This window comes from Acomys russatus, chromosome 17, assembly GCF_903995435.1.
Source record: "Acomys russatus chromosome 17, mAcoRus1.1, whole genome shotgun sequence".
NCBI classification, from domain to species: Eukaryota; Metazoa; Chordata; class Mammalia; order Rodentia; family Muridae; genus Acomys; species Acomys russatus.
This window is the reverse complement of record NC_067153.1, coordinates 24,590,737-24,603,484: the sequence shown is the minus strand read 5'-3', so window position 1 is coordinate 24,603,484 and position 12,748 is coordinate 24,590,737. Positions and strand designations below refer to the sequence as shown.

The 12,748-nt window shown below is 44.5% G+C and overlaps 1 pseudogene; it reads right to left on the bottom strand.

Moving 5' to 3' along the window:
- Nucleotides 1–9,520: 9,520 nt before the first annotated feature.
- LOC127201212 (proteasome subunit alpha type-7-like) lies at nucleotides 9,521–10,305 on the bottom strand (annotated as a pseudogene).
- Between the last annotated feature and the right edge of the window lie 2,443 nt (nucleotides 10,306–12,748).

Sequence of the window (12,748 nt, the reverse complement as noted above, 5' to 3'; positions counted from 1 at the left end):
TGTGTTCTGGGTCAGAAATGGGCAAACATTACTTTAAATGGTGCAAATGGTGGCTGTTTTATAAGCCTCGTCTTCTCTGACACAAGGCCATAAGAGAACTAACTATGTGGTAGTGTTCCAGGAAAATATCTGTAAAAGCAAATGCTCTTTAGGTTTGGCCTGTGACCACAGTTTTCCAACCCCTGTTTGAGATGAACCCAGTTTCCTGATACCGGTACATGGCAAAGAAATTGCCCACTGACTTCTCAATGCTAAGCTAGATTATAGGAGAAAAGATTAACATTTATCAGGTCCTGCCTAGAGACAAGGCTGCTTATGCCCTCCACACATACAATTATTTAGTTCTGTGAAGGAAACATTAGTCAAACCCCACTGTACATTTGAAAAAAACATATATGACCAAGCTGGCAACCTCAGGCAGGCTGGGCTTACTTTAAATCTCGAACTCTGTTTACTTTACACTATAATTGTGTGTGTGTGTGTGTGTGTGTGTGTGTGTATGTGTGCATGTATGAGTGTAGTGCAGGCATGACTGTAACACAACATGTGCATGGAGTCCAGAGGACAAAATCAGGTGTTGGTCCTTGCTTCCACCTTGAGACAGGGGCTCCTTTGTTGTTTGCCTCCGCTTACAGCAGGCTGCTGGCCCGTGAGCTTCCAAGGATTCTCTCGTCTCCGCCTCTCTACTTCTCTTTAGGAACCCTGGGGTTTCAGGTGCACATTGCTGTGTCGGGCTTTACATGGGCTCTGGAGATCCAATCTTAGGTCCCTATGCTTGTGCAGGAAGCTCCTTTCTCACGGAGCTGTCCACCCAGTCCTAGGTCGATCCTTTTAGCATTATGTTCAGCCTATTAACCCGTAGTGTAATTGTTGATATGCTTGGAGTGAGACCTACTATTTCGGCACAATCATACATAATGATGGGCTGATCAAAAGCCAACCACATGTATCAAGTTGGCCCCATAACACTGCGTTGCCTAGCGATGCTCTAGCTGTGTGACTCTGTAAGAACTCTGATGTTTAGATATTAGTGAAGTTGCCTGAGATGACGTGTTTCTCAGACATGCCCTAACCACACAATTCTCAGAATGGGTTTCTGTTGCTTAGCAGTGCACAAATTGTCTTCTGTACGTCTCATCTTTAAGCTAATTAATGTATTGTTCCTAGGCTCTGCCATGTTGCTTTCTTCTGGGTACATTCAATGTTCCTCACCACGACGTCATTATTATCCTCCTTCTCTCGGTCTCCGATAAAAGGCCAAGACATGACGATCAGTTATCACCTTCCTAAAGAGGTATTCAGGTATTTCCCACTAATCGTAAATTCTAGCACCACAGACACAGTGAACACTTGCTTGTGTACTCTGTGTAGTCTGCCCTTCAGACACGCAGCTGGCATTGATTGGGGCTTGTAATGCAGTCCTTTTACCTAGGCAGGGGGCTAAGGAAGGAGCATTGCAAGTTTAAGCTTGCTTGGGCCACACAGGGGGTTCAAGGTCACCTTAAGCAACTTTGAGAGACTGTCTCAAAATTAAAAAAAAAAAAGAAAAGAAAAGAAAACAAGGACTGGGGATGTACTTCTGTGGTAGAGCACTTACCTAATATGCACTAAGCCCCACGTTCACTGCCTAGCACCTTAAAAAACAAACAAACAAACAAACAAACAAACAAACAAAGATTAAGACTCAGGATGCAGAGGCAAGTGGATCTCTGAGTTTCACACCAGTCTAGAGAGTGAGTTCCAGGACAGCCAGGGCTACACAGAGGAACACTGTCTCAGGGTGTGTGTGTGGGGGGGGGGGGGGGGGGGGTAGACTGTTTAACTATAAACAACCAATTTGCAAATCTCTTTGAAGGGGCATAGTTTAAATCTACATATGTACTGTGTGAGAGAAGAATAAATAAAATAAAATAAGATAAAAAATCTATATACAGCATTTTAGCTGTCTATGCGTTTTACTGGCATTTTAGTAGTGTCTCTAAGGATAAAATAGACACCTTTAACTTTTTCTGGTGCATTTGATAGCACACATTTTATGTACAATGTAGGAATTTCATGTTTATCTAAATCCACATTTACTCCCTCACATTCTTTGCTGTCAATTGTAAGGTATCAATTCAAACGATAAACATTATATTTAATACAATATATTATATATTATAATACAACATTATATTACATATGTAATTTAGCACTTCTATTTTTAAAGAAATTAACAGAAAAAAATAACCATTTACATTTACCTACCAATTTATCATTTCTTGTCCTATTTTATTCCTTCCTGAAGACAAGCTTCAGTCTTGCATTTTAAAATTTATTGTACTTCTGGTCTTTTGACAACAAATTCACTTAAAGTAAAATTTTAGCTGCATGTGGAATTCTGGACTGGCAGGATTCCTTTTCTTCCCTTTCAGCACTTTCAAGATGTTATTTTATTTTGCAGTTTACTTTTTGATGAAAATGCAGGAGTTACTCAAACTAATGTTGCTTGATTTCAGTTTTATTAATAGAAAATTTTCCATAAAAATTTTAAATTTTGTTTTAGTTTTCAGCAGTCTGGCAGATTTCACTGTTTAGCAGTTTTCTTCCGGAGTGCTTATCAAGTTCCTTGAATCTGTAAATTATGCCTTCCAGCAAACCACAGAATGTTGGCCTCAGCTAGGGTATTTTTCACTCTCATTTCCTGGCTCTGGGTCTTCCACTCTACACATATGGGGCTGACAGAGATCTCTGTTCATTGTATTTCTTCGACTCTTTCCCTCTTTTTCAGATTTGACAATCTTATTAATCTATTTTCAATTCATCTATTTAGTACCGGCTACTTTAACGTCAACCTAACATAAGCTAAAGTTATCAGAGAGGAGGGAACCTCAACTCAGAAAGCAAAACAAGAACCGCCTCCATTAGATAGGGGTATAGGAGAGCCTGTAGCCCATCGTGGGGGGCCATCCCTGGGCTCGTGGTCCTGGCTTCTATAAGAAGGCTGAGGAAGCCATGGGGAACAGGTCAGCAAGCAGCACCCTCCTCCATGGCCTCTGCATCAGCTCCTGCCTCCAGACTCCTTCCACTTTTGAGTTCCTGGCTTGACTTCCTTCAGTGATTGAACAGTGATAATGGAAAAGGAAGCCAAATTAACCCTTTCCTCTCTGCATTGCTTTGGTCATAGAAACTCCGACCAACACGATAGCCACAGTGTTTCCTTTTTCCACACATTAGATCCTCTCCAGTAACTGCTTGCTTTACTTCACTCTGCCGTCCTCATCCCATGTGTAGTTGTAGGTGCGTTTGCCGCTTCTTCTGTGGTTAACTTACAGGCATATTTATGCACGCCTTATTTCTCTTTTAAAGATTTTTATTATTTTTTATTTTATGTGCACGAGCGCTTTGACTATTAGTATGTATGTGTGTGTACACTGTGTACCTGGTTGGCAGAGGCTGGAAAAGAGTTGGATCCCGTCAAACTGGAATTACAGTTGTAAGCTACCCTGTGGGTGCTGGGAACTGAAACCAGGTCTTCTGCAGGAGCAGCAAGCATCTCTCCAGCCCCGTGGTACTCTGACTATAAAGTTGACTTTTAGGCTGGCGAGGTGGCTTAGTGGGGCTTACCTCCAAACCCGAGGGCCCGAGTTTGATCCCCAGGGCCCATATGGTAGAAGGAGAGAGCCGACTTGAAATTTGTCTTTCCACATGTGTTGCATGGCAGGAGTGGGCTGTGTGTGTGTATGTGTGTGTGTGTGTGTGTGTGTGTGTGTGTGTGTGTGTGTGTGTGTGTGCATGCATGCCCATTCACGCAGGGGTTGCAGATGTATGTGGAGGTGCCTGTGAGTGCTTGCACACATACACACATATTCATGCATGCAAAAATTTAAAAATAGAAGAGGGTACACTCTCATATAAATCAGCTTCATCACTTCTCAGAAAACACAAGGCCTTGGTTCTTAAACCCAGCCCCCTCTCCTTCCTGTCCTGTTCACAACACTATCCATACCCCAAAGCAGAAACAAACCAAACACTCAGGCTGTTACATCGAGGTGGTGAAGACAGGGCAGGGGCATAGTATAACTTTATCTGCATATTTTGCTTTTTCAATAATAAGCATATATTGCACCAAAATAAAGACCAAAGGAAAGAAGGAACATGTGCCTTGCAGACCCTCCTTCTGCTTGGCTGCTTGGCAGAGCCGATTCTCATCTCCCACGGGGCAGCTTGGGCCAATCAGAATGCGAGCTGGATGGTGAGCTACCAGGAAACCCCGCAGATCACAGATCGGTGAAGGATGCACAGGCACTGCTTAGGCAGGTCGGAGAGACAGTTCAGTGCAGGCGAGGATGGCTTACTGGTTCCTCTGCCTCACGAGCTCATTGCAATGGACCACACTGGCCAGGATGACCTGCAGCTCAGAACTGATGCTCTATGGTAACTGCTTGAACCAGAATCCTGCCCCCTCCTTACTGAGTCCTGCTGGCGGGGCTAGACACACACAGGAGTATTAGGCACAGATCTACAGTAGCCTCTTGCTCCCCACACTGCCTTATTATTGTCTCTGGCCTTTTGTCCAAGTGATGGGTGGGTTGCGCTCAAAGCCTCAGACCTTTGCTGCATGCCTCTGATTCCTGAGTCCAGGCCCATTAAACTCTAGCTACCTGAGATCTCATTTATGCAGACTCTACAGTCTGCTAGGCAGATCAAGTGAAAGTGCTTTGCCTTTCTCTAATGCTTTTGAACTGATTCTACCCAGATTTTCCTTTTGTGGCTCCCAACAAGGGTACACCAGAATTGATGCTTTGTTTCCTATCACAAGGCTAATAGAAGAACCTGCTTGTGTATCTCTTTCCCTGACTTTATAGTTTTAATACAAAAAGGAATCATAGAATCTCTTTTATCTATTATATTTGTACGTTCAGGGCACAAAATCAAAGGCATGAGGTCCTCAGAAATGGCTCCTGTATTTTGCTGCTTCCATGTAAAGTGGTGCATATGAGACACTCAGTAATTGAATGATGACCCAGGATTTGGCCAGTCTTGGCATCCTCGCTGCAGGATATTACTCTCTATAAAACCTGAGATGATGCATCTTGACACTCAAAGCAAGCCTAGCACCTCTCTCCTTATTCATTATATTAAAATATTTCTCTTTCAATCAAACAATCACATTTTAAACAAATACTATGATTAAAGAGCATTTTTAAGGAATTAAAAAAATTATGGTCTATTTAGATACACATTCTGTCTTTCCTCGGTAACTTTAACCTTCACTCTGTATCATTGCTGTCATCTCTTACAGGCACAAGAATGATAAATAGTTATGATAAAGGGCTGTCTACGCCTTGCGCACACTCATTTGTTCTTCCCCACAGACTCTGGGGTAAGTTCCATTAATAGCTTCCTTCGGAGACCCAGGAGCTAAGGTTTTGACATGAAGCAAATGGCTTTTCCAGAATCGTGCAGTCAGAGAATGGAAAATCTCGTCTCAAGCCTCAGCTCACACTCACTCGTTTCTCTTGCCCTCCTTGGTTGGTTTACTACAGAAACTGTGTGCCATTCTTGTTAGATTGATTCCTGTGAGTGAGCATTTTGCCTGCCATGTATGGATGTGTGATACACACGTGCCTGGTACTTGCTGAGGTCAGAAGAGAGCACTGATCTGCAGGAGCTCTGGTTACAGGGACTTGTGAGCCACTATGTGGTCAAGGAGGTTGGACCAGCTCTTCTGCAAGAGCAGCAAGTGTTCTTAACCACTCAACTATCTATCCCAATCCACGCGCATTCACCTACCAAATTTAGGTCAAGAGCAAATTTTTAGTGATTTGCCTTGGAGCTCATCCAAATCCAGTGCCTATTTATTAAATATTGACTGTGTAAGATGTAACAGTGCAGAAGACATAGTATGCAGGGATTTCTCTCTGGACTTTCTTTACATGTGCATGTGTGCGCGTGCGTGCAAGCGCACGTGTGGAGGGTGCACAGATGTGTGTGTGGAGGTGCCTGTGAGTGGCAGCTAGAGACTCGGCTTGTCTTTTAAGACAAACTGGTCTGATTAGGCGAGACTGGTTGGCCAGTGAGCCCTAGAGATCTACCTGTCTCTGCCTCTCCGGTTTGAGATTCCAAGCATGTGCCACCATATCTGGTATTTTTATGTTCTGGGGCTTGAGCTAAAGGTCTTGTGCTTGTAAGGCAAGCAATTTGCGAACTAAGCCATCTCCCCAGTTTCCAGTCAGAACGTTCTACTCTAGAAATAATATAGAACTTAGTAATAGTAATAGAAATAGAACATTGGATACACAGTATAATATGAGACAAGATAAAATGAGGAAGAAATAGTGGGATTCCGCCCCCCCCCCAAGACAGGGTTTCTCTGTGTGGCCTTGGCTGTCCTGGCCTCAAAGTCACAGAGATCCACCTACCTGTCCCTACCTCCCAAGTGCTAGGATTACAGGAATGTACCACCACGCCCAGCAAAAAATAGGTTTTGACACTCTCCTAGGTCAGGAGTTGTGAACACACTATGCGATTTAGTTCAACCTTATTTCTCTTTGTTTATTTGTTTGTCCAGAGTGCACATGTGAAAAGTGGAAGGATCCTGCTGCGTTACTGAGGGTTCTCAGAGAAACAGGCCAATAGGCTACATGTAGTCAGAGACTTACTATGAGAATGGATCACATGGTTATGAAGTAAGGGAAGCCCCGTGATCTGTTACCTTAAGCTATTGACGTAAGCCTGGAGGCTGACAACCGGAGAACACATAGTCAAGTTTGAGTGTGACATGGAGGAGGCAGAGGCAGGAGGATCTCTGTGAGCCTGAGGCCAGCCTGGTTGACACAGAATTCTAGGACAGCCCAGGACTTCATAGAGTAGCCCTGTCCCATAAAAAACAAACAAACAAACAAACAAAAGGTTTCAGTCTAAGTTCAATGGCCACAGAGCCAGGGGCAGTGGTGCTTCTGGGCAGCAGCAGAAGAAAGCAGATTTCCCAGGACACACGTAGAAGAAATCTGCCCTCTGCCGCCTTTGTTCTAGACCTCAGTAGATTGGATGGTCCCTACTCATGCTGCTGGGGGATTCAAATGAGCATCTTAGCCAGGTGTGGTGTACACTTCCGTAATCCCACCCTTTAGGAAATGGAGACGGGTTCAGGAGTTCAAGGCCAACCTCAGCTACTTAAGGAGTTCAAGGCTAGTATTGGCTATGTGAGCCCCTGCTTTAACCAATAAGCAAACCTGTCTAGAGATGCTCTCATCGATACATCTATAAATTATGTTTTGGCAACCGTCTGGGCACAGTCCAGTCAAGCTGATACCTAAAGTTAGCCTTCATACCAAGAAACCATGGCTTGATTCTTAGCCCTTAGTGCCTGCTTTGAGAACAAATAGAAGTTTAAAGATTTGTTTTTATTGTTTTGAATTCTGTGATTGTGTGTGTATCTGTATCTGGGTATGTACATAGAAGGACAGGTCCTCAAGAAAGCTAGAAACATTAAGTTCCTGCGGAGCTGGAGTTTTGAGCACTTGTGATCTACCAAGAGAGCTTCCGGGAGCTGAACTTGGTCTCCAAACAGAAGCTAAAAAAAAAAAAAAAAAAAAAAAAAAAAATGGTGAGTTGGATAATTTTATTTAATTTATTTATTTATTTATTTTTTGGTTTTTCGAGACAGGGTTTCTCTGTGTAGGAGTTGGTTAATTTTAGTGGATGAGAAAAGGCCTGTTTGAAGGAGAGTTGGCATCTGGAGTAAGTGAAAGGTGGAGGATGGATGTAAGGATCAAGAAGAGAGGGTACTTTGCGGGCTGAGGTCTAGCTACGTGGTAGAGTGCATACCTTGCATGCCCAAGTTCAGTCACCAGCACAAGAAAATATAGACATTTAGGGCTAGAGAGATGGCTTAGTGGTTAAGAGCACTTCTTCTCTTCCAGAGGACAAGAGTTCAGTCCCCTGTACCTACATCAGGCAGCTCATGTATGTATACCTAAATGAAGAATATATCTTAAAAAAGAGAGAAGGAAAGCATTTAAAAATTGTTTACTTTCTTTTTTAATTTTATGTGCATTAGTATAAATGTGTCAGAGCCTTTAGGGACTGGAGCTACAGACAGGTGTGAGCTGCCATGTGGGTGCTGGGAATTGAACCCAGGTCCTTTGGAAGAACAGTCAGTGTTCTAAACCACGGAGCTAGCCCTAAAGGGGAGCATTATAATGGTGGGATTGAGACAGGACTCAGTTCTATTTGCACAGTAACAAAGAATCTGTTGAGCAGAAGAGAAGATGAGAGCCGAAGATGTAGGAACATGCATGAGAAGATGTTGTGGGCCTCCATGGCTGATGTGAGACAGTGCGGATGGATGTGGGGCAGGCATGTGCTGGAGCAAGCTCTGCACTGGAGGAAGATTAACTTTACGAGCTTTGGGTTGACTCATGGCCAGTGTCACATCTGATATGTAGCTTCTGGCTGGGCCCTGGGCCCCAAATGCTTTTTCTAAGCTTCCTTCTGTCCTGAACAGTGGGAAAAAAGAAAGAAAGAAAGAAAGAAAGAAAGAAAGAAAGAAAGAAGGAAAGAAAGAAAAGAAAACCTCAAGGGGAAAAAAAAAATCCATACTCAACATGTCTGTTTCTTTCCTCCCATAAGAGTGCTTTACTTTAAAGGACAAGGAAACAGCCTTCCTCAGGAAGGTAGTTAATGAATAAACTTTTTTTAAAGTTTCAAAGAGGGGCTGGAGAGCTGGCTCAGTGGTTAAGGGCACTGGCTACTCTTCCAGAGCACCTGAGTTCAATTCCCAGCGCCCACATGGCAGCTCACAACTGTCTGTAACTACAATTCTAGCAAATCTGACACTCTCATACAGATATACATGCAGACAAAACACCAATGCACATAAAATAAAAATATAAGAATAAATAAATCATTTTTTTCTTAAAGTTTCAAAGAGGTAACTTAGTGGACAAAGGCAGCTGTCACCAAACCCGATGGTCTAAGTTCAACCCTGAGTCCCACGTGGTGGAAGAAGAAAACCAATTCTAGTAAATTGTCCTCTGGCCTCCACATGCCCACCATGGTATGCTTACACACACATATGCACATGCATGTGCGCGCGCGCACACACACACACACAAATAAACTTAACTCTGCTAATAACAGAAAAATACTAATTAAAACTAAATGGCTCTGTATCAAATTAGTGATCATTTTCAATTTGATGGCACTGGTTGCTGTGTGGATGGAGCAGCCCAGACACCAGCAGGTTGTGCTCAGAGAAGCACTAACCGCTGAACGCTGTCCAGGCACTATCGGAACTAGAGGAAGTCACTGAAGACTAACACAGAGATTTGTAGCAGAAATGTCACTATATGAGTTATTTAGAATAGTTACAAATTTGGGAAAAAATAATGATGCTGCCCCTTAGAGAAAGGGTTGAGGAAAATGGTACTTGGCCATATGGTGTAATATTTTTTTTTTTAGGAATTAAAAAATGTAGTTTATTGGGTTCTTGGACAAGTAGACAGAAGGCCCGCAACACTGAGGCTTACTCACGATCGAGGCTGAAAGATGTTCCCGTTGACACTCAGTTCATCAAGACTCTTTCTTTTGTTTCTTCTTTTCATTTTCTTCTTTTTCTTTTTCAATTCCAGCAACATACTTCTCAATTTCTTCAGGATTTAGAATCTTGAGGGGTTGATGCCGCCTCATGACAGCAAGCTCAATGTTCTTGCCACCTGACTGGACCACTCCTAGGAGTGCCTGGATCACTAGCTTGATGGTCAGATTGTCTGTCTCGATGGCGTCATCAGTGTAGTTCTTCTGTAGGAATTCATGCACTGACTTGGCGCCTTGGCCTATGGCACTTGCTTTCCAAGCATGGTATGTGCCCGAGGGGTATGTCTGACAGAGCCTAGGGGTACCGTCAAAGTCAAAACCCACAGTGAGAGCAGAGATTCCAAATGGCCTGCCCCTGTTGCTCTGGGTATAACTCTGCTTCAGACTGGCAATGTAGCAGGTGACGTGCTCCACCGTGACTGGGTCCTCCACAATCAGCCGGTGGCTCTGACACTCTACTCAGGCTCTGTTGATGACTATTCTTGCATCAGCAGTGAGGCCTGCAAAGGCCATGCGGACATTATTGTCCAAAGCACAGATCTTCTGTACTGTTCTTTCATCTTGTAGCTTGGCCACTGATTTTTTTTCCACACCAAGAACAACAATATCCCTTCCTTGAACACCAACCACAGTGGAGCCCTTCTTGAGCACCTCCTGCGCATACCCCACTTGAAAGAGGTGGCCATTGGGCGAGAAGACAGGGATGGCGCGATCATAGCTCATTACTGTGAATGCACGAGTTCCGGCCGCCACCTCTGCCACCGCCACTCCCATATGGTGTAATAATAAGCAATATAAAATTATGATTTAGTAAAGTTTAAATCTTAGGGAAAAAAACAGGTTCAATCATCGATGTGCTCCTTGAGAACTTAAGTCTGCTCTCTGAGCAAAACTAATATCCCTTACTGTTTGCCTGCTTGGGTCTTGTTCTTTTCAGTTTTTCTAGAGCTACCGCATTATTTTTTGTGTGCAGATCTGGTAATGAAACCCAGGCCCCTAAGCATGCTAGGCAAGCACTCCAGTACCAAGTTAGAGCCCTAACCCACTTCCCTACTATTCCACTTTGTGATCCGTCTAAACAGAGCCTTCCAAAGCTGTTTCCCATGTGTGCACAGAAAGCTCGCATTATTATTTTGGTGGTTTCCTCCCCCTCCCTTGAATCAGACTTTATGGATAATTCTGAAATATTAATTCGTGACTTATGAAACGTTTTTACTTCTGAGGGAAAAATACTTGTGGAGCATCAGCTGAGAAATGCCGGCCCCCCCCCCTGCTCTCCACCCTCCCCTCTCCCTCAGCCCTAGAGAAGAAGTTTTGCACTTCATCTTGCAGAAGAGCTGGGAGCCTCCCTCCCCTCCGTCTCCCTCTATCTCATAGGCAGTGATAGAGCGCCTTCATCCTTTTACCCAGAACCAGCTTTAGCACCCTTGCCGCAGTAAGTTCAGATGGCTGCCATTTATATCAAGTAGAGCATTCCAGATTCGAAGCATCTCAGAATTCTACCACATTCGCCTCGCTTAGCCTGGAGCCAGCTCCTGAGTGCTTTAGTAAACACGCTGCACAGTGCCAGCTCAAGGCAGCAGCATCCTAGATGGAGCTGAAGCACTTTGCTGGACCATGGCTCTCTTTGGGGGGGTCATCAGGACCCTATACCCAAGTCCTACTTGTATCCTTAGCATCCAGAATATGGGGCATCGGGTGGGCACTCAGCATTTTATGTGAGGTGGGAGGAGGAAGGCAACAGAGAGAAGAGGGTGAGAGAGTACCCGGGAAGTTGTCACTCTCTTCAAGAGGGTCCCAGGGAAGGAATAAGGGAAAGCCCTTCATCTGCTATGCGAGTTGCAAGGTGGTTGAAAGCAAAGCCCTAAGGATGGATATGAGCTTTCAGAAGGGAAGTGTCATCTCCCCTCTGCTTCCATCCCTTCCTCTGACCCAGCAGTGCCAACCCTGTGTCACATGCCACCAGGGCTTGTGTAGCGCTCTAGGCAGGGGATAGGCCCCTCTCTGTTATGGTGGAATATGAGACAAACGGACAAGATTGAAGATATAAAATGGAAGTAAGTATACAAATAAATGCCATTCTAGACAGTGAAAACAGAAGTGGGTGGTAGTGCCTGGGGCAGAGGGCCAGCTGCCAGGATGGTCACTTGTGCTGTGTGGGCATTATTAGTAGCTACTTAGTGTCTAGGATAGAGCTTAGGGTCCTATACCAGGCTAAGGCAGTGGTCTATCAGTGAGCTCTGTCTCAAAACAAATCAGTGTCCCAGTATCCTTTTACTAATATTGGCCTTAGTCAGCGTGTGTGTACATATGTGCACGTGCATTTGGAGGGCCAGAGGTCAATCTCAAGTGTTAACTTCAGGGCCTGTCTATCTCTCTGCGCTCCTGACAGTCTCTCACTAGCTGGAACTCTCCAATCCGGTGTGGTTTTCCTCAGTAAGGATTAGACTCATGTCCTTATGCTTATGCAGCGAACACTTCCTGATTGGGCTATCTGCCTCTCCCTTCCTCCCCTCCCTCCCTCTCCCCTCCCTCTCCCCTCCCTCTCCCCTCCCCCTCCCTTCCTGGCACATATTGAACTTTGTCATGGAGGACTGTCTTAGCAGAGAAACACCAGGAATGAAACTACCATAGCTCTCTCCTCCTTAGCTCACACAGAAGCAAGGGGACAGGACTATGAGTCCAGACTCCATTCAGAGTCCAGGTAGAGACCTGGCAGTGGTGGTGCATGCCTTTAATCCCAGCACTTGGGAGGCAGAGGCAGGCCGATCACTGTGAGTTCGAGGCCAGCCTGGTCTACAAAGCGAGTCGAGGATAGTCAAGGCTATACAGAGAAACTCTGTCTGGAAAAACCAAACCAAACCAAACCAAAACCAGAGTCCAGGTAGAGCTATGCAGCGCAGGTTTTCTAAGAAGCGATATGAGTTTCCCATCAGATAAAGTTTCTATAAGAAACATAGGGGGTTTTCTGTTTGTTGCTTTCTGAGTTGAGGGCAGGGCCCAGGGCCTTGTGTTTGTTAGGCAAGCGCTCTCTCACCAAATCCCCAATCCCCACTGAAAAAGCTTATATGAAGAAATAAAGGAGGGTGTGCAGAGTTCCCTCTGCAATTTAAGACAGCTCCTGCAAAGTACAGTGAGGTCAGTCTTCCTCAGAGACCCTTCCTGA